Raw genomic sequence first — 20,152 nt, 5'->3', positions numbered from 1 at the left:
CATGCTCAACTTCCTTAGCGATCAGGGAAATGCAAATCAAGACAACTTTAAGATACCATCTTACACCTGTCAGAATGGCAAAAATCAAAAACACCAATGATAGCCTTTGCTGGAGAGGTTGTGGAGAAAGGGGTACACTCATCCATTGCTGGTGGGAATGCAAACTTGTGCAACCACTCTGGAAAGCAGTGTGGAGGTTTCTCAGGAAATTCGGGATCAACCTACCCATGGACCCAGCAATACCACTCTTGGGAATATTTATTTTTCTTTTACTTATTTTTTTGTTTCCAATACATCCAGGTTTCCCTTCCTCCACTCCTCCCAATACCTCCCGCTACCCTTAGTGTCTCCCTGCCCACCCATCCCTCCTCAATCTGCCTTCATAAAAAAGCAAGCCTCCAGGGATATTAACCAGAAGCGATATAACAAGATGCAATTAAGAAAGATAAGGCACAAAGCCTCATATCAAGCCTGAACGAAGCAAACTAGTAGGAGGAAAAGGATCACAAAAGCAGGCAAAAGTGTCAGAGACAACCCACTCCCAATGTTGGGAGTCCCACACGAACATCAAGCTACACAACCATAACATATATGCAGAGGGCCTTTTTCAGTCCCATAAGGCTCCCTAATTATCACCTCAGTGTCTCTGAGCCCCTGGGAATACTGGTTAGATAATTCCGTGGGCAGTGTTCTCATGGTGTCCTCAACCCCTCTTTCTCCTACAATTCTTTCTCCCTGACTTCTGCAGGGTTCCTGAGCTCTAATCTTCCTCTGTTTCTCTTCAGAAAAATCAGAAGTCTAGGAGAACTGTCTCAAGATTCCTACCTTTAGGAATGTCAGTCAGTAACTCTTGAGCTTTTGAATGGAGCCAGGATCTTCCCCTTTAAAAAAATTTCCCCTGTAAATCCAAGTACAGCTGTTCTGTCTTCACCATGACTACCCTTCAGAAACTGAACGAAAGAGCCTTATTGCTCGCTCATATTCACGCCTTTTTCGCATCACTTGATTTTCAACAAGTGTCCACACAACACTCTTGTGAGTGAGCTTTCCCTTGAAGCTGACACATTCTATGTTGACCTGACAGCACAGGCCTGCTTATAAGTGACTTTGACCATAGAATTTGCAAGGGCCTCTCTGGTCAGGATTGCAAAACTTTGTTTTTACTTTATTTTTTGGGGGCCTTTGCCCATGCCTGTGAAGACCCTCGATTAGGGAGAAGGATTCTCACAAAAAGCTCCAATAGGTAGTTATTTTTCAGACGATTATAAAGTCCCTTAACAGGCTTTGGAATTTAAGATACTTCAGTCTCTGCTAAGCACCCTGGATTGTTTTCTCAACTCTTTGTTAGGGTTCAGGATTTCAGAAAATTTTATTTGTCTAAAGACTCTTCAATAATGAAACTGTACCCAAAAGAAGAATACATCTCTACTTAATCCAAGAATATATATATATATATATATATATATATATATATATATATATATAATCAATGAGCCACTTTGGATTAAATTCATGAAAGAAATGGAAAAAAGGCCCCATATTCATACAATATTGCTTTAGAAAATTTTTCAGAGAGAAGCAAGCTATAAAGGATTATCTAGCACACACACATACATATATATATATAGTCTTGCAAATGTATATACCAGGACATATATGCATATTGTTATTACATACATATATGTATGTATGTGCATATATATATATGTAATAGTATCAAGGGCGAGGCCAAAGTCTAATTGAACTACTTAGAAAGTTGAAGCAAAATACTTTTGAAATCAGACATCTCAATACTTACAGATTTATGGAAAAAAAAGGGGTCATCTTCTACATACCATAACAAGCATCATGGATACAAAAGTGAACCTCTAATGTGAGAATAAGTTATGAGTTATCCCATTTATAAGGAATTGCTTCTAGATTGCAACTAAGTGACTTTTCTACTTACAACATAATTATAATATGATTGGGAGTACATGACATGCATAGGTCAGAAATTAGGAATGAAAGAGAAACTATCTTGTGTCAGTTTTGCAGACATGGTAGGAATGTACGCAACAGATAGCGACTCCTCAATATCCTGGAGTATTCCACTGCTTAAAGTGATCACAACATAGGTCAATTATAGTTAAGAATTCCACTTTTCAGATATCAGCAAAGTTCCCATGACAGCATTCCAGCACCATGCCCAAATGATAAGAGGCCAGGTAATACAAATAAATGGTGATATCTCTTCATGTCTATTTCAATTTCTACATCATGAGAAGGATTGTGCTAAAAATGCAGCTATCACTTTGGGCTTCACTAGGCTTTGAACACAGCAGTGGGAAACTCAACAGTCATTTCTACCGAGCTTGAATACTGCCTTAATAATCAAATAAATACCTTCTTGTTTAAAGCTTAAGCAGAATTTCATTAAAATTTCTTTGACGTCAAGCCAAATTTTGAAATGATTTGGAACTGGCTTGCATTTCTTAAATTGGTCTTTCTTTGGAAATAATGAAAAAGTGCTAGAGTCTTGGCAGAATTCCAATAACTGTAACTCAACTTGTTAAAGAAAAATTTTAATATTTACACATTACATAGTATAATATTTATACGAGGCAACAGATTGAGAGTGGAGAATTCAAAATAGAATAGATTTTGACTTAGAATTATAGTATGATAGTCATCACACACAGAGAATTGGGGGTTATTTAATACCAATACTGGAACCGTCTGAGCAATAGATTTTGAAATATAAACACAGCTCAGTATGTGATTCTAGTTTGTACTTACTTGAGTTACTTGGCAACGCATTTTGTATAGTGGCTGACTATTGATTACACCATAAGTTAAATACTTAGTGACAGCTGGCTTGTACTCCATGCCATCCACTAAGTGAATGATAGTAAAGTCAGTGGGGTTGCCAGGGACCTTTCTTGAAAAAGCCTGGAGCTAGATGGGCTTAGAGATAGAAAGTAGGAGAAGTTACAAAACTACGAGTTTAGTAGTGAAATATCAGTGTGTAAGAATTGCTTAGTACTCTGTAAACTATCTGGTACAAATGCCATCTTAAAATTTCATTGCATGTATTTACTGTGTGTGTGCATTCGTGCACGTGTGCAGATGCATATTTCTATGTCTATCTGGAGGTCAGAGGGCAACTTGCTAGAGTCAGTTTTCTCTTTCCACCATGTGGAACTCAGGCCATCTGGCTTGTCAGCAAGTGCATTTTCCCACTTAACTATCTGACTCCAACAGCATTATACACATGTGAAGAAACTGGGGATTTGAAAGGTTTAAATGAGTTACTTAAGATCACTTAATAGTTGTGATGGAAACCGTAAGCTCACAAAACTAGAAAAATAATGAATGCAGAGATCACCATATTAGGAAATATAAGCTAGAATCATAAAGACAAACTTTATAATGTTTTCTCTCATATGTAGATTCTTTAAATAAAAAATACATAAAAGTTCAAAAGGAACCAGTAGGGTATGGATCTGGATCAGATGGGATATGTGTAGGTAACTAGAGGAGAGTTGGCAGTATCATCAAAATATCTCAGATGTGGATATTAAATATCCAGTGTAACTTGTAATTTTGCAGAAATATATGGAATTAAAGTAAAAATTACTTCTTTAAAAGGAAGTGATATTAATTGAATAATGTATCATTACAATGTAAAGAAATGAGTGGTACCAGTGTTATTGGTTGTACACAATATCTCCGCAAACATTCTTGTAAAAACCTTATTGTATAAGGTCGCCCTAACTTCTGTATATGCTTGTTAGTCGAGCAGTGTCTTGTGATGGCTACTATCAGTTGGTCATATATAAGTGCTCTTGATTCATAATGTTACAGCTTTACTAATTTTTGTTAGTGTTGACATAAATGATTCCACTGTGATTCTGGCTACCTTTACATTTTATTAACAAAACTCTACATATGTACCTAGGATACACAGGGCTTTACCACCTGTAGATGGAAACCCACAAGTGCTTACCTTAGGTTGACCTATTTTTACATACATACATAAATAATAATATCCCTAGATGTGTTGGTAATAGTAGTATAGAGAGAATTCAAGAGGCAGCTGGAGAGAGGAGTACAAGTGGGTGATACTTAGTTATTGGGTGCTGTGAAAAATAGCAGCAAATGCAAGTCTGGGTATTTTAGAGCACTGGGCCTGTATGGGGGAAGACTAAATAAATATCCATTCATGCCCCATCACAGCTGTGAGGCAGTGAGCTCCCTAAAGCTATCAGAACGAATGTTCCATACTGAATAGAGGGTTGGGCAGTTTAACTGTGTGTCTCCTGTGACCTCTTTTACTCCATGATACTCCGCTATGAATTACAGATGCACATTTGCATGTATGCATATACAATACAATTAGCATTGACTATACGCTAATATCAGCCATATCATTGGTTTAGTAGCCTCAGGTTGTGCCTACAAGATAACACGAAGACAACCAGTTACAAAGAAAGCATTCTGTCAATCACATGGCCATTTATTTTCCACATCCTTCTTTATTTAATAACTCTCTTGGCCTTATGCCAAACCATGGGCTTTCCTTGGAGGACTTCCAAGTTATTTCTTTCCTAAACTAATCCCCACAGTCTGGGATACCACAGCCTTTTCATACAGATAGGATTGCTTGTAGACACTAAGTCATGTGTAGATTTGAGTAATTCATGAGCATTTTAAAGGAAACATTGCAAACTCATTGTGTCTATTCAATATTATTTTTAAAAACCTACAGAACTATGAGAATGTTCCTTTTTGTTTTTTATTGATTTTATTGAGCTATACATTTTTCTCTGCTCTCCCCCTTCCTTTCCCCTCTCCTTCAACCCTCTCCTATGGTTCCCATGGTCCCAATTTACTTAGGAAAGCTTGTCTTTTTATAATTCCCATGTCGATTAGATCCATGTATGTCTCTCTTAGGATCTTCAATGTTGTCTAGGTTCTCTAGGATTATGAATTGAAGGCTGATTTTTTTTTTTTGCTTTATGACTAAACGACACATGAGTGAGTACATAGGATATTTGTCTTTCTGGGTCTGGGTTACCTCACTCTATATGATGTTTTCTAGATCCATTCATTTGCGTGCAAATTTCAAAATGTTTTTTTTTCTGCTGTATAGTGCTCCATTAGTGTGGGATTTCCCTCTGTATGCTGTGATTACTGTGAATAAAGAAACTGCTTTGAGCCTATAGCAGAGCAGGGAGGGGCGTAACAGAGCTAGGTGAGGAGGATGGAACTGAATTCTGGGAGAAAGAAGAGTGGATCAGAGAGATGCCATGTAACCCTGCTGGAGACAGACACCTGAACTTTAGCCAGTAAGTCACAGCCATGTGGTGATACATAGATTAATAGAAATGGGTTAAATTAATATGTAAGAGTTAGTCAAAAAGAAGCTAGAGCTAATGGGCCAAGCAGTGATTTAATTAATACAGTTTCTGTGTGATTATTTCAAGTCTAAGCAGCTAAGAAACAACAAACAGCCTCCTTCTATAAATTGGCATGCCAATGTGGTAGACTAAAATCCACATAAAACCTGAGAAAGCATGGAAAGAAATCCTACACACAAAAGAAGAGAGTTAAGCACAGTTTCTTAGTAGCCAGCATTTTGCTGGCAGCACTCTGCGGCTCCATTAAGAGAGGTTTTCCTGATTCAGTGGTAGCAGAAAAAAAAGTGGCAGTTTAGAAATGCTGGCTTTCTGGGAAATGCTGCCAGTGCAAACTCTGACTCTTGTTGGAGGTCTGGCTACAGAGCACTTGAATGGGGTTTGTGGGCCCGAGTGATTCTATGCCCCCTTGGGAAAGTAACTGAGACCATGCCCGCAGCTCAGTGCCTCCTGCCTGGGCACGCAACAGGATCAGGACTGCTAGGAGTGCATAGTCAGAAGAGCATGGCAAATTCCTGCTGCCATACACAGAGATATTTCCAGACCATGCAATGTTCTGCATGGCATATTATCTATTACTCAGATAAAAATGTGTTGCATGTTTATTCTCAGAGTTAAAGTGCTGAGCACAGACGGTTCCTACCTGGAGGTACCAGAGCTGGCAGTAATGGTAACTCCAACATTGTGAAAGTGGAGAAAGATGGAGCCAGCATCCAGAGCTGCTGCAACCAAGCTGCTTACCATTTTAAAAGCTCTTCACTACAGTAAAGAATTACAGATCCACAATAGGACAGATTCAGATATAAAAGACCTCTAAATGGATCACAGTATTGGATAAATGTACCTAGGCTGGGGAGAGAGAGAGAAAAAGAGTACAGTGAGTTATAAAAAGAAGTAAATGTTTTTTTTAATAAAAATAATATGAAGTATTTAAAGAGGCAGAGTATAGTCAGTCATAGATTAAAGGAATAAATATAATAAAATAAATATTAAACTTATACAAAAAGTAATAAAGACAAGCCATGTAAAGATGGAAAATTCACAGAGTCTGGATTATGCATATTATGGATACCTTATAATATTTTTGACTGCAGAGAGACATTTGATTCTGGAGACTGTTAAACTAAGCCAACATATATATTTCAAAGGTTTCTTGAATTCAAAATTTGAGTCTAAGAATATGTTGCTTTGGAAAAGTAGTTCTTCTTTTGTTTCCAGAGAGTATGAGAACCTGTGGAATCCTTCCAAGCTAATGTGGTATGATAGACCAAAGGTTGTTGTTAACACTCAAAATATTACTTTGCCCAATAAACCACAGAAAGCATTTTGGAAAAGAACTTTTCCCATATTCCCAAATATTGTTTATAAATGTTTGCTTACATTTAAAGGAGAATATACTGTAGAGATTTGCATTGTTATGGATCTTGGTTTACAGGTTATTAGATAGTAATCTATAATAATCAAGCTTGTAGTCATGGTAGCTAGATTTTTTAGATGTACAGAGATGTATTTCAGATATATAGTTACTTTTCAAATCTTTCAAAGACCTTTGGAATATGGCATTTAAGTGTTTTAAGAAGTTAGGACTTTTCATTACAGTGAGACATATCTGCTCCTAACAGCACCAATTACTTCAAGAGGAAGATGGGCATCAAAGAGGCTCCTTATGAGGTTGGTAAGCCATTTGGGCAAGAAACTGCTCTTGCCTGGACTGCTTGACGAATTGGATATACAGGACCCACAGAGAAATGACTGCTGAACTTGCCTAAAGGTGAGACAACACTTGAGGGTTCCTGCTTCATGAAAGAGTCAGCTAGACATTCTGCAGGATACAGAAGAAAGTTACTGACAATATATGTGGAACTGTCTTTGAAATTTCCTGCATAATGGGAAAGTGTGCTGGATATTATGGGCTTATAAGCTGAAGATGGATGCTCCAACAGTACAGAAGAACTTTGTGTGACTGTCCAGGTAATGAGATGTCTCTGTCAATTCTAGAGTTGCTTACAATGTATCTCCTGTTTATTTGGGAAATATTATATCATTCTGGTGTCTTTGATGGAGATGAAGAGTAGATAGTAATAATATAGTTTTCCTTAGTTATAAGAGAAAAGTAGATATAAATATAGTAACTGTAATTCTTGCTTGATATATGTTTTGTTATATGTAATTTTACTACAGTAAGTTAAAACCTTTTTTATTTATACAGAAAAAGGGAGGTGATGTGGTATTTCCCTCTGTATGCTGTGATTATTGTTAATAAATAATTTCTTAGAGCCTATAACAGAACAGGACAAGGCAGAACAGAGATAGGTGGGGAGGACTGCACTGAATGCTGGGAAAAAGAAGGGTAGAGTCAGAGAGATGCCATGTAGCCCTGATGGAGACAGATGCCAGAACTTTAGCCAGTAAGCCACAGCCATGTGGTAATACACAGATTAATAGAAATGGGTTAAATTAATATGTAAGAGTTAGACAATAAGAAGCTAGAGCTAACGGGGCAAGCAGTGATTTAAGTAATACATTTTTGTGTGATTATTTTGGGGCTAAGTGGCCAGGATAAACAAGCAGCCTCTTCCTACACTCTATTGTGTAAATGTATCACACTTTATTTTTTTTTAAATTTATTTATTTATTAAAGATTTCTGCCTCCTCCCTGCCACTGCCTCCCATTTCCCTCCCCCTCCCCTGATCAAGTCCCCCTCCCTCCTCAGCCCAAAGAGCAATCAGGGTTCCCTGCCCTGTGGGAAGTCCAAGGACCACCCACCTCCATCCAGGTCTAGTAAGGTGAGCATCCAAACTGCCTAGGCTCCCACAAAGCCAATAGGTGCAGTAGGATCAAAAACCCATTGCCACTTTTCTTGAGTTCTCAGTAGTCCTCACTGTCTGCACACTTTCTTATACAGTCTTTGGTCAAGGTGCATTTAGGTTGTTTCCAGATTCTGGCTATGACAAACAATGCTGCAATGAACATAGTTGAGCACATGTCACCCAAAGATCTCCTGCAACATTGTGGTTTCTATCTTATGACAGACCTAGAATATCTGACAGAAATTTTTGTGAAGCAGGAAATTTTGAAAGACTTTCCTACCTTATCTTGACAATGTCTGGTAGTTACTTTTTTGTTTTGTGTGTCCAGCTAGTCCAGTTCAGATGATTTAATATCAGCAATTGAGGTAATGGAAATCTCTTTGTCCAAATGGCTGTTTTTTGTCATAAAGAAAGAAAACAACATACTGAGTTTCATTGATGTCCATCATTTCCTCTGAAGTAAATTGGTATTGTCAGGAGCAGACATGTCTCCCTGTCATGAAAAGTCTTATGTTATTGAAACATTTTAAATGCTGTAATTCATAGGTATTTGAAGTATTTGCAGATCAACTATCTATCTAAATATACCTGTGTATGGCCTTATAAGCATACCTAAAATGACTACAAGTTTGATACTTATGGGTAACTATTAACCTGTATTTTTTCATTATCCTAAATAGCTTTCAAGGATTAAAACTTTATGTTACATAATTAGACAAGCTGCATAGGTACAATACCTTAAACAAAAATAGAAACATACATACAGTATAACAAAAATAATTTTAAATTTATATCAATAAATCAAAATCTATACCAATGTAAATATTTTAAGATTAATATTGAATTGCCTTTTGGATTAAAGTAGATTTAATGTTCTACCCTTTTTCCTATCATTCCTCTTCTCCTTTTTCTTTTCTGAAAGAGAGACCTGAATCTAAAATTCTTTCAATAGTATTTTATTATCATGACCAGTAGGAACTTGTAACCCCTCACAAATGATGAGAAACATCCATAACCCATCTTTTGGTAACATGGGCATTTGTTTTCTCTAGACTTATTTTTGTTGTCTGGGAGTGTTGACATCTTTTGGGGAACCTTGAGAAAATCAGGATAATCCTGAAGTCTTGGCTGGAGTAGTCTGTGAGGCTGTATCATCTCAGTCAGCAGCCTTAAAGCTGTATTGGATGTAGAACTCTGAAGAAACTGAAACAGAGGTGCTCTCAGATGTTGGATCACTTGAGTCATCAGTTCTTATTGATATTTGGTACCCTTCATCTGAAAACACATAAACTTTCAAAGGTATCACAGAAATCTGCATTAATAAAAGTATAGAATGTATTTTGTACACAAGTTATCCAAGGATGATTTTTTTTGTTTTATGTTTTAGTAGGTAAAATATATGTTATGTGTCTTTATAGGTGTCTTCTATCCCTCACTCTCTTTTTATCTGTAAGTCTTGTCTGGCTATTGGTTTATTAACCAACGAGTAATACATATTTATGGTGGACCAAAAGATTGCTCCACAGCAATAAACTGTATAGGTGTTTATGTAAAATATGACCCTTTTATAAATATCTGTGTCCCATTCATAAAGCTTTTGAGTATATTATCTAATGAGTCAAAGTGGACTTTTTATATGTGATTAGCTATAGATCTGAGCTGATGGGGTTGTGGTGTATTGTCTGGGTGGGCCCAGGGTAATTACAAAAATGCTAATCAAGGGAAATAAAATGGATTGAGAAGAGATTTGAGGATAGAAGGAAAAAAGAAGAGAGATAAAAGAGCAGAATGGAGGGAGGGAGGGAGGGAGGGAGGGAGGGACTGATAAAAAGAGAGGGGGGGGGGGAAACAAGATAGAAAGTTTCATGTAACTAACCTGAAAGGAGGAGGAATATCCTCTAGAATATGTAAAAGACAAGAAAGGAAAATTTCTGCTATATCTTTTTAAATAAATGCAGTTTGGCTAATACCTCAATTGTAGTCTGCTCTTGGAAGCCCAAGGAAAGATACAGATATACCTGTCTTAAAGAATTCAGCCATGCATATGGGAAAATATCAAGTAAGCACTTTTACCAAATAAGAAACAGCTTGGTTGAGTAGGGCTGTAGAGTGCTGAGAAAGTGCTAAGACAGGCTCAGAAATCTGGACTTCAGATGAAAGCTGGAGTGTCATAGAAATCATCCTTGAGGAGGTACCAAGAATCAAGAGTCACTGATCGTTGATTGCTGCTGAAGCTATCAGGGCATTGATTTTCTATACATCACTGTGCTCTTGGTTGAGTTACTGCAGTGGGAAATGAATCATAGCATGAGAATTTCATGTATGTTGAGGTGGAGAGAGGAGTCTGCAACTTGTCCTAGAAGCTGTAATATCTTTTCATCTCTTCCATAGAGACAAGCAAGCTCATTTGATAGCAAATGAGAATTTATGTGAATGAAATCTACATGCATGTTATATATGTGTGTGTGCATGTATACACATATATAGTCAACTAATTTAGCACAGTATATACCTCAGCATGATATTCAATATCTTTGGGATTTGAAACAGCTGAATCTTGAAGTAGATCATCTCCTTTCTTCTCAGTCTGCCTCAGATCATACATCACGATGAATGGAAGCAATTATAGGCAGATTCAATGACAGTACCATCATTTATTGGAGTATAAACCTTCTAGCCAATCAGTGCTCTGAGTCAGAATAAATTATATTAGACTTACAGTATTACTTGAACATATAGGGGCTATGGATCAATGGGTATCTGATATTTAAAAAGCCTCAGCATTCAGTTCTTGCTGAATCTATAATTAACAAATGAAACTAACCTAATCACAGTAAATTGTTCATTTCACTGCATTCTTGTTGTTGAGCACACTGTGTGCTGAAGAATAAGTGTGAAGTGCAGCAGAGTGTGGGCCTGTGCTCTTGAATGTTGAGGTGCCCATTAGAAAATGAATGCATATACCAGAGCATTGAATGGTGTGCTACTACCGATTCATCTGGCTTGAACAGTATGTGCTAATCAATGATTGTTTTATGTAGGCGGCTTAATAACCAGGCCAGCTTAATATGAAACAGCAAGTTTTAATGAAGGGATAGCTTACAACACCAGGGATCCAGCGATGAGCAGGAAATACAAAAAAGTGAGTGGAGGGGCTCAGGCTCGCCAGATTTATATGTAAACATTAGCCCAAGACGAACATGCCCTCTAAGGGGCTGGGCTATCCCTACATCTCTCCTTTTTGTCTAAATAAGACAGAGCCAAACCAAATATAACTATATACAATAGGAACAAATAATAAATATACTAAACATTCTATTTCAAAGAGTCTAAATAATGTAGAGAGTAACTACAACTATCTAATCTTTAACTCCATCAAAGATCTGAAAAGGGAAGTAATATTACTTAACAAACGAGAAATATCCAAAATGTGCAACAAATGACGGAGACAACTGACTACTGGGCAATCACCCAAAGTCTCGTTTACAATGTTGAGTCAATCAACTTTGGCTAAGGCCTAACATAACTGACATACCATTATTAAAGGCAAGGAACTTTCTTAGAACTATCCTACCCTGTCTTGGCAAGATAAAACAATCCTGTTTCATCCACTTATGGATATTTTGTATCTTTGTCAGTAGTTGAGGAATGGGCTTTTCTTAACCCAAAGGCCAGTTCTGCCAAAAAGACAAGCTCCCAGTGGAGTGTCTTTGGTGCTCAACGTTCTCTCGGGAGTAGAGTGTCATTGCCAGGAATAATTGTGTCTCGTTGGCACAGAATTTTAGGTTAGATTAAAGGCCAATTTCTACAGCTCTTCGAAGAGGTTGAAGATTATACTATCTATACTAAATATAATCTCTATGTATCTAAAAGACCTGATTAATTCTTAATACCTATCTAACTTGAAGACTAAGAGAATAAACAACTGTGCAATTATGAAGACAATGATCTTCAACTGTAAACAATATCATTACATATCAAATGTAAACAATGTTATTATATAAATAGTATCAGAGGTAGATATGTACATTGTGATATGGTAGATGTATCAATACAATATAGACAAAGTTATAAGCATACTCTTATACAAAAATAGAGGTAGGAACATTCACATTTAATATTCAATATATCAATATACAAGAAAGAGTACGATACAATTTTGTAAAAACAGTAATTCACAAAAACCAATCATCCCATCAAACCAGTTAATCCCCCCTTTTTTTTAAGCCTTTATTGAGGATTTTAAAGTATGAAGTTTGTCCATTAGAGATAACATCTCATCTTTGGACATAATTTTTATGGCATAAACTGTGCCTTCTTGAATTGACAATTTTTCTGACAACCTGTCATACGCTTTAGAAAAAATCCGATTGTCACATTCAGCAGTTTTGATTCTCTCAGTTAATATTTTAGTTCCTACAGAAAGGGACTGAAGCTTATGATCCAAATCAGCTCTTCAGAGTAATGAATTTCTCCTTAATATCAGCTGTTAATGTTTCAGTTCCTACAGAAAGGGTCTGAAGCTTATGATCCAAATCAGCTGTTCCCTCTTCCATAGTCATGAATTTCTCCTTAAAATCAGCCTGTACCTTTTCTAAATTTTGCTCAGTTGATCAAGTCATGTTAAACAAAGATTGGTTCTCTTCCTGGAGAACTTCAAACTGATTCTTGAGAAGATTGTTATCATTCTCAATTGTTTTTAATCATTCAACCTCTGCCTTAAGAATCCTGGATTTGTCTTGTAAAGACTTTATCATATTTCTATTATCCAACCATATAGTACCAAGGAAAACTACGAATCCCAGAAATATCCATAGATGTGGGGTGACAGACATCTCTTGTAAAATCTCCCACATGGTACAATTAAAATGGCTGTTAAAGTCTTGAATGGTAACGTTTTCAGACATTTTCAATCAAATCTTTATTTATTTTTATTTATAAAGGAAATTTTTTTTACCTGTAATGACCGTTTCCTGCCAGTGGTGGCAAAATGCACCTGAGTCCACGTGGCCGATGTCAAAGCCAGTCTGAAAAGTCTACTCAAAACCCAAAACTGAAAGTTAATTGTAAGCAGCAGGGGGGAGGGCCAGGAAACAGGGCAGAGCCAAGGCAGGACTTAGCCACCCATGGAAGGGGACACAGAGCAGTCTCGTGCGCAGAGTGGCATTGTGTACTGATCACACTGTTTACTGCTAGGTGCTGGGGGGCTGGCTGAATACAGAGGCGCTTGCACCACTTGCTAGATCCGAGCAATTCTGGCGGGCAGGGCGGGGCCACATGGACTCCTGTGGCTGCTGTTCTGTTTAGTATGGCAGGCAGGGCCAAGTGGGTTCAGCGATCTGCTGAGCTGTAACTGTACTGTGGGTAGCCGATGACCGTGCAGCTGGATGGGAGTAGGGGAAGGGAAAACGAGCCGGGAGCACGCTGTGAAAGCTAGTAGGCTATGCTCAGCTGACTTGCTCGCAAAGGCTGGGATAGATTGAGCTTGCGCCCTCAGCGGTGCAGGGGCAGGGGCAAAAATGCCCCACGTTGGGCGCCAAATTGTAGGCGGCGTAATAACCAGGCTAGTTTAATATGAAACAGCAAATTTTAATGAAGGGATAGCTTACAACACCAGGGATCCAGTGATGAGCAGGAGATACAAAAAAAGAGAGCAGCGGGGCTCAGGCTCGCCAGATTTATATGTAAACATTAGCCGGAGGTGAACACGCCCTGTAAGGGGCTGAGCTATGCCTACATCTTTATATTAAAAGGCACAGTTTCATTTTGCTACAGATTGGCTGGCACGTTTTCAAGAAAATATCAGTAAACTAAGAAGTTTTGAAAGTAATGTGTGAAATGTATGTGGAAAAGGTATACAAAAAAAAAAAAAAAGAAAACCTACCAGTGGCTTTTGTGAATCAAAATTATTCCCAGTTCCTGTAAGTGTCTTGGGTTTAAAAGTAAAAATAAACCAAGAAACAGAAAAACAAATAAAAGAAACCACTTCACAAATACATGAAGTTAACAGTTAGAGAGGGTTGTCATAAATGGCATTCATTAAATACAGTGTATCAAGCCTGAACTTGTGCTTAGGATCTTAGGCTATTTCAGAGAATATTCACTACATCAGACACATCCAAATCACCAAAATGTGAGGTGTAATATAAAAAAGTTAGGGACTGTGATGTTTAGCAACTGCTTAGTCTGTTTTGTTTTACTAGTTTTCTATGCACCAACACTCAATTGAGTCTTAGCATTAATATGCTCATAACATACAGTGTGGTGCCTCCATATGGGGCATTTGGTTACAAATATATTAACATATTACACAAACAGAACACAACACCCTACTTATTATTAAGATCAACAATGCTATGAAACAATCAGAATATGCAGTAGTCATGAAAATAAACACTGGCACATGCATCCAAGGTCCAAGTAAAAATGGGGTTAAGGGAACAGAGAAGAGAAAATAGCAGCTAATAAAAGAGGACCACACACCATTACAGTGAATCTGGAGGCACAAAGATGTTTTTTCTGCTTAGAAGTAGAACACTGAAACAGTGTCATATAAGCTTTAGCTGATTGCTTAAGTAGACTTGGAAAATCTGTCCTTTTAAATCAGCTCTATTGAGTATAATACAATGAGAGCTAAGAGATACAAGCCAATATGTAAATTTAAATGTTTTACTAGCAATATTTAAAAAAAACTTTAAAATAGAATTTGTATCTTTGCTTAAGCAATATCTGAAAAAAAAACATCATCACATGAAGTCATATATAAAATTATTAACCTTTAGCTATTTTTACATAATCTGTTGTTGACAACAAAAGGTAATTTATGCTTACAGTACATTTCAATTCAGACTCCCAAATGGTCACATTTTTAAGTTGGCTAGGCAATGCCATTTTGATGGTTTATTTATTATTAACTTTCACCTCCTTTATTTTGTTGTTCTTTGGAGAAGGTATTATTTTTAATGTTTTGAGAATAGAAGTAAACACTGAGTTTAAGCCTTACTCACGGTCACATAATCTTTAACTCTCTGGGGTCTTTACATCACATAAAGTCCTCCAGTCCATCACCTACAATAAAAGGGAAATTGTGACCTTTATGCTAGACATTTAATGGTAGTGAGTTGCAAAAACCATTTGCCTGAACCCTTGAAATGAAGAGCCTTTACTCTAACAGTTAGGTAAGAACCCTTCCCCTCCATGTTCTGAATGAATAAACTATGATTTTTTTGCAATTAGAATAAAATGTTGCATTGTAAAGATTACTGCGAGAAAGCTGAGAAACTTTGTCTTCATGCTTTACTGTTTCACCTCATCACCAGAGTCCTACAGAGTTGTAAGAAGCTAGCCCCTCTGCATCTCAGGTCTTCATCTGTAAAAAGGGCAGAGTAGCTATCTTCCTATTTTTTTTAGTGTCACCATAAGTCTCACAAAAATCACATCTGACTAATTAAGGATGAGGTGTAAACACAATAAAAAAGTAAGAGATCTACTGTTTCTCAAAAAAGAAACAAAATTTAAAGTGCTGGTATATCCCTTACTCATACACTCATATATGTTCTTGTAGAATTGATAATATTTGATCAAGGCAACCTATTTAAAAATATAGGCCATTAAAGATAAGATATAATGATCATCAATCAACCCCCAATCCTCTCTGCTTCCCTTTCCACTTCAGTACTTGCTGCTAGTGGGGCAGGTTTAGACATAGTACTTAAGGTGAGAAAATTGCAGCCCAGCTAAAGAGGAAACAGTCTACACAATACTTGAGTGCAATGTTGAATTGATGGCCTCAGGTAAACTTCCAGACAGAGCACATTGGCACCAACACCATTGTTCTTGTGTTATCCCATTCTTACAAAGAGTGTAAGGATTGTGCATATGTGAGATGCTAAGGCTCGAGAGTGGGTTATGCACTGAGGTAAGAAGTTTACGAGAACCATGATAGAGACACAAGATAAACCTGGTTCTAATATTAAATCAAGAAGCCAAAAAGAAAGTAAAAAGAGGAGGAGCGAGGATGGCAGGATGCATATGTTTTCAAATTAACTGATGGGAACGATAGTTATTTAAATTACTGTGAAAGTGATGGCATAGAAGCTTTTTCCATTTTTCAGTTACTAAAGGAGAGGGGAAGAAAAATCTTCCACCAAACACTGTCATAAGACCTGAAGTAGTACTAATGAGAATGATTGTAATGTTGACATAAATAGAAAATTCTAGTTCTTCAGTGATGTAAGCAAATTATTTTGATTTAAAATATAAAGTATTAATTTATTAAATTATAAGACAGTGTCCACATTTATTCAGTGCTATTCAGAAGGCAAATGCAAAGTGACAGAAAGATGTTATGTAACCGGGAAACCTATTTAGTGGGGGAAACATTGTCAACCAGATCACTGTCACTGGTATCTTTTCATGTGTCATGTTTCTAAAATGATCATGTTGTTTTAATTTGTGTTTTAAATACCTAAGAAGATCCTCCATACATTCCAGTGAAACAGAAACAATTCATCAGACTAGAAGGAAACTATTGCAATATACTGGTCATAACTTACTTGAAAGCATTTCTGACAAAATCTTATGGTTAAGAAAAATGCACAAATTGTCCATGATTTTTATTTTTAATAAATAAGCCTTGTGTCTTCTTCATCCTTCCCTCCCTCCCTCCTTTTGGCTTTTAATGTGACTGTTCAACAAGCATACTTTCAGTGGGGCCATTTATATTACAGAGTGATTGAGCTCTGATTCCCACATAAATTATCCACCTTTATAGAGATTTTCATGTTCCCCTAGCTGGCATCAATGAAGCATAATCACACAAGTGCTTTATTTCATATCAGTTTTGAACAACTGAGACTGATAACTGACCATATTGAGACAGTGTGCTATAATACAGAAAAGAGCAAATGCTTCCCCTTGGATATCATTTCTATTCTTTATGAGTTCAAAATTTGCAAGTTTTCCTTCATTGTCCATTTCTTTTTGTAAAGTTATTCCTTTCATCTCAAGTGAAGCTAGAGTTATATCATTGAAGACAAGCATTTACAAAGATCAAATTCTTATTTTTCAAATTCCCCAAAGAACAGAAACTTAAACTTACTTCCTTGTGAAGATTTTAGATCATTGCCAACAAACAGCTGATAAACAATCAGTGGGACTAATCCTAGCTGTGCCTATAAACTCTTTTTTCTTCTTCCACATTTGTCTCAGGAGATCTTTTTTGGTGTCATTTGATTCATGTGCTTTTGCATTAGTCATGTAAAGCATGTGACCTTTCACACTGCTCAAGACCTGGCTGCCTAACAGCTTTCTGATGTCTCTTCTTATCCTAAGTAAATGGGAAACTCTTTCCATGGCTTTATTCCCATATTACCTTTCATTGATCTTAATGGAATAAACTTTACTGCCTTCTCAACTGTAAATTTCTTGAAAACTTTTGTTTTATTTTTTCTGAGGACCTAACATGGTACCTTGCATGATATATTCATCCAGTAAATGTTTGTTGATTAGACTCTAATATATGAGTGGATATGTGCCAACGTATATCATTGAACTTGGACAAAAAAATATGCCTGTCATTTGTTCATTCAGTCAAAAATATGTATTTAAGGTTGCACACTGATCATAGCATTTTTCCAGATAAATGGTAAGTAGAAATACAATATTCCTCGCTAGCAACAGGGTTTTTTTTTTTTTTTGATACCTATGAGTTCTCTCAGTCAGAGCATGAGTGAGAGATTGGAGTTGGAAGCCCAGAGGAAAATCATGCTTAATCAGGGGGCAGAGATCGAATAGCATGAGATACAAAGGACAAGCCCTAAAGCTAGATCATTACACCTAGCTAGTCAGTCCACTTGTTACATTGTAAACTGGCTTTTAAAAGTTTTCAGGGTGTCTTCTGATGTATTCATTTCACGGGGTGGTCATTACAAAGCACCACAACTATGGATATTTAAACAGTGCTCATTTGTTATCTTCCAGCTATGGAGGCTGGAAGTCTAAAATCAAGGCATTGGCAAGTTGGTTTGTTTCCCATTGTTGGTTGTAAAGATCTGTTCCTTTCAAGTTTATAATAATTTGTTGTCCATCTTTAATCTTCATTGACTTGTAGAAGCATCACCCAATTTCCAGCTTCATTTTCACATGGACTTCTATGTCTCTACAGTAACATTTTGCATTTTACCATATTTATTTTTCACTTGTTTGTTTTTGAGACAGATTCTAATGTAGTTCAATCTGACCTTAAACTTACTAAGCAACCAATGAGGGCCTTGAACTTATCTTCCTGCTTCTACCTCTGCAGACTTGAGATTACAGGCACTTGCCCAGATGTTTTGACATTTTATAAGGATGATAATCGTATAAGCTTATGAACCCTCACTGTTCCAGTATGACATCCTCTTAACTAATTAACATTTTAAACATCTTGTTTTCAAATAAGGTGATTTCAGAGGTGCTGAGGGTCAGAACATGTGAATTTTCGACCATTACAATTCAACTCCCTTGGAGACTCTTCTGGTTTTAGTTAGTCGTCTTCTCAGACCAAGAGGGGAAGGGCATACCTATATGTCCACAGGTGAAAACAAATGTGGGGTCACAAGTTGCAGAGAGCAAAGCAGACTTGTTATGCCTAGATATTTGCCTGTTGTCCTAGTATCATACTTAAGGCAACACTCTTTTGGGGGTGCCCCAAAGAAAGAGACAGAGGCCAAAGATTAGGCCTGCAGGGGGTAGAATTTGCTTGGGTAAGTTTGTGAGTACCCATGGATCAAAGAGTTTGGTGAAACATAAAAACAGAGTCAGATTAAAATTGTCAGTTATAAACTGCTCCTTAAGGGCATTAATTTCCTTAGTTTAAAAGTAATTAAGAATGCTATTTTTGAGAAAATATTGTTTTAAATTAGGTAGTTATTGAAATTGCCTTACTTATAGTTAACTGAAAATAAAACACCTTTTTAAAGTGTCATTTATGAGTAGCCTGAAGTTTATATTAAAATTTTTAACTTTGAAAGCATTCCCAACATTTAATGAGTATAAGAAGAAAATAATTCAGGTAAATATTTTAAAGACAAAAGAGAGTGATTTGGAGTATGTAGGGTGCAGATGCCAATGTTATGGGCTCAAGAAAAGTGACAAAGACAGAACACACTGGGATAATAGAAGTAAAAAAGACCAAACATATTGAGGACACCAGGCAGAGTACTATGTCTACATAACCAGGGAAGTAAGGTTGAGAAAGGTCATTGAATGGGACCAATACAAGGCAAGCCTTAAGGACAGAAACAACATAGACTCCTGATCTAACTGCACCATAGAATGAATGAACTGAATTCTGCCTCAAGCCAGAATTCAAATAAACCACAAAGTACTTAATTGCCACCACAGGTGTTGAAAGCCTCTCACTTCCTCTTCTATGATTCATCTCCCCAGGATCCAGGAAACCATCTTTTTATTAGAAGGTGTATCCACAGGCACACACACTTAAAAATAAATCAAGATTTAGATCTAGTCACTCTTTAGAGCACAGTACCACCATTGCCTCTGATTCATTTAAAGAGATGTATGAATGAGGTAAGTTCAAGGTCACTCTAAAGAGCACATGTACAAGACAGAAAAATATAGGGAAACAAGATAATAAGTTTAAATGTTGAACTTGTTTAAACATACAAATATATCAATTTGTGTTCACTGTAGTCTCTCACTATTTGTTTCTGTAGCTGGTATATAGTATCTAAAAGCTCCCACTGCTGTTGAGAAGTATTTTGGTAAATTCCTGTGCCAAACAGTTGCCTGTAGTACGCATGGTATGGTCATGTTGAGAGGAAGGCTTTGCTTTCCATTGGTCAGTAAACCATTGGTGTTATAGTAAAGTCTCAATTTATAGAGTACAGTGGAACTAATGCGAGTTTTAATCAATTTTCTACAAAAGCAGGAATCATACA

At 36.9% G+C, this 20,152-nt stretch overlaps 1 protein-coding gene across 4 annotated transcripts in view; it reads left to right on the top strand.

Annotated features, from left to right (window-relative positions):
* Aff2 (ALF transcription elongation factor 2) overlaps nt 1-20,152 on the top strand; it is a 521,318-nt gene that overhangs the window by 143,779 nt on the left and 357,387 nt on the right. The gene's annotated exons all lie outside the window — the stretch shown is intronic.

This window comes from Alexandromys fortis, unplaced genomic scaffold, assembly GCF_014885135.2.
Source record: "Alexandromys fortis isolate MF-2015 unplaced genomic scaffold, M_Fortis_MF-2015_v1.1 scaffold_275, whole genome shotgun sequence".
In the NCBI taxonomy this organism is placed as follows: Eukaryota; Metazoa; Chordata; class Mammalia; order Rodentia; family Cricetidae; genus Alexandromys; species Alexandromys fortis.
Note: the sequence above shows the minus strand (reverse complement) of the source record. Positions and strands in the feature narration are given on the sequence as shown.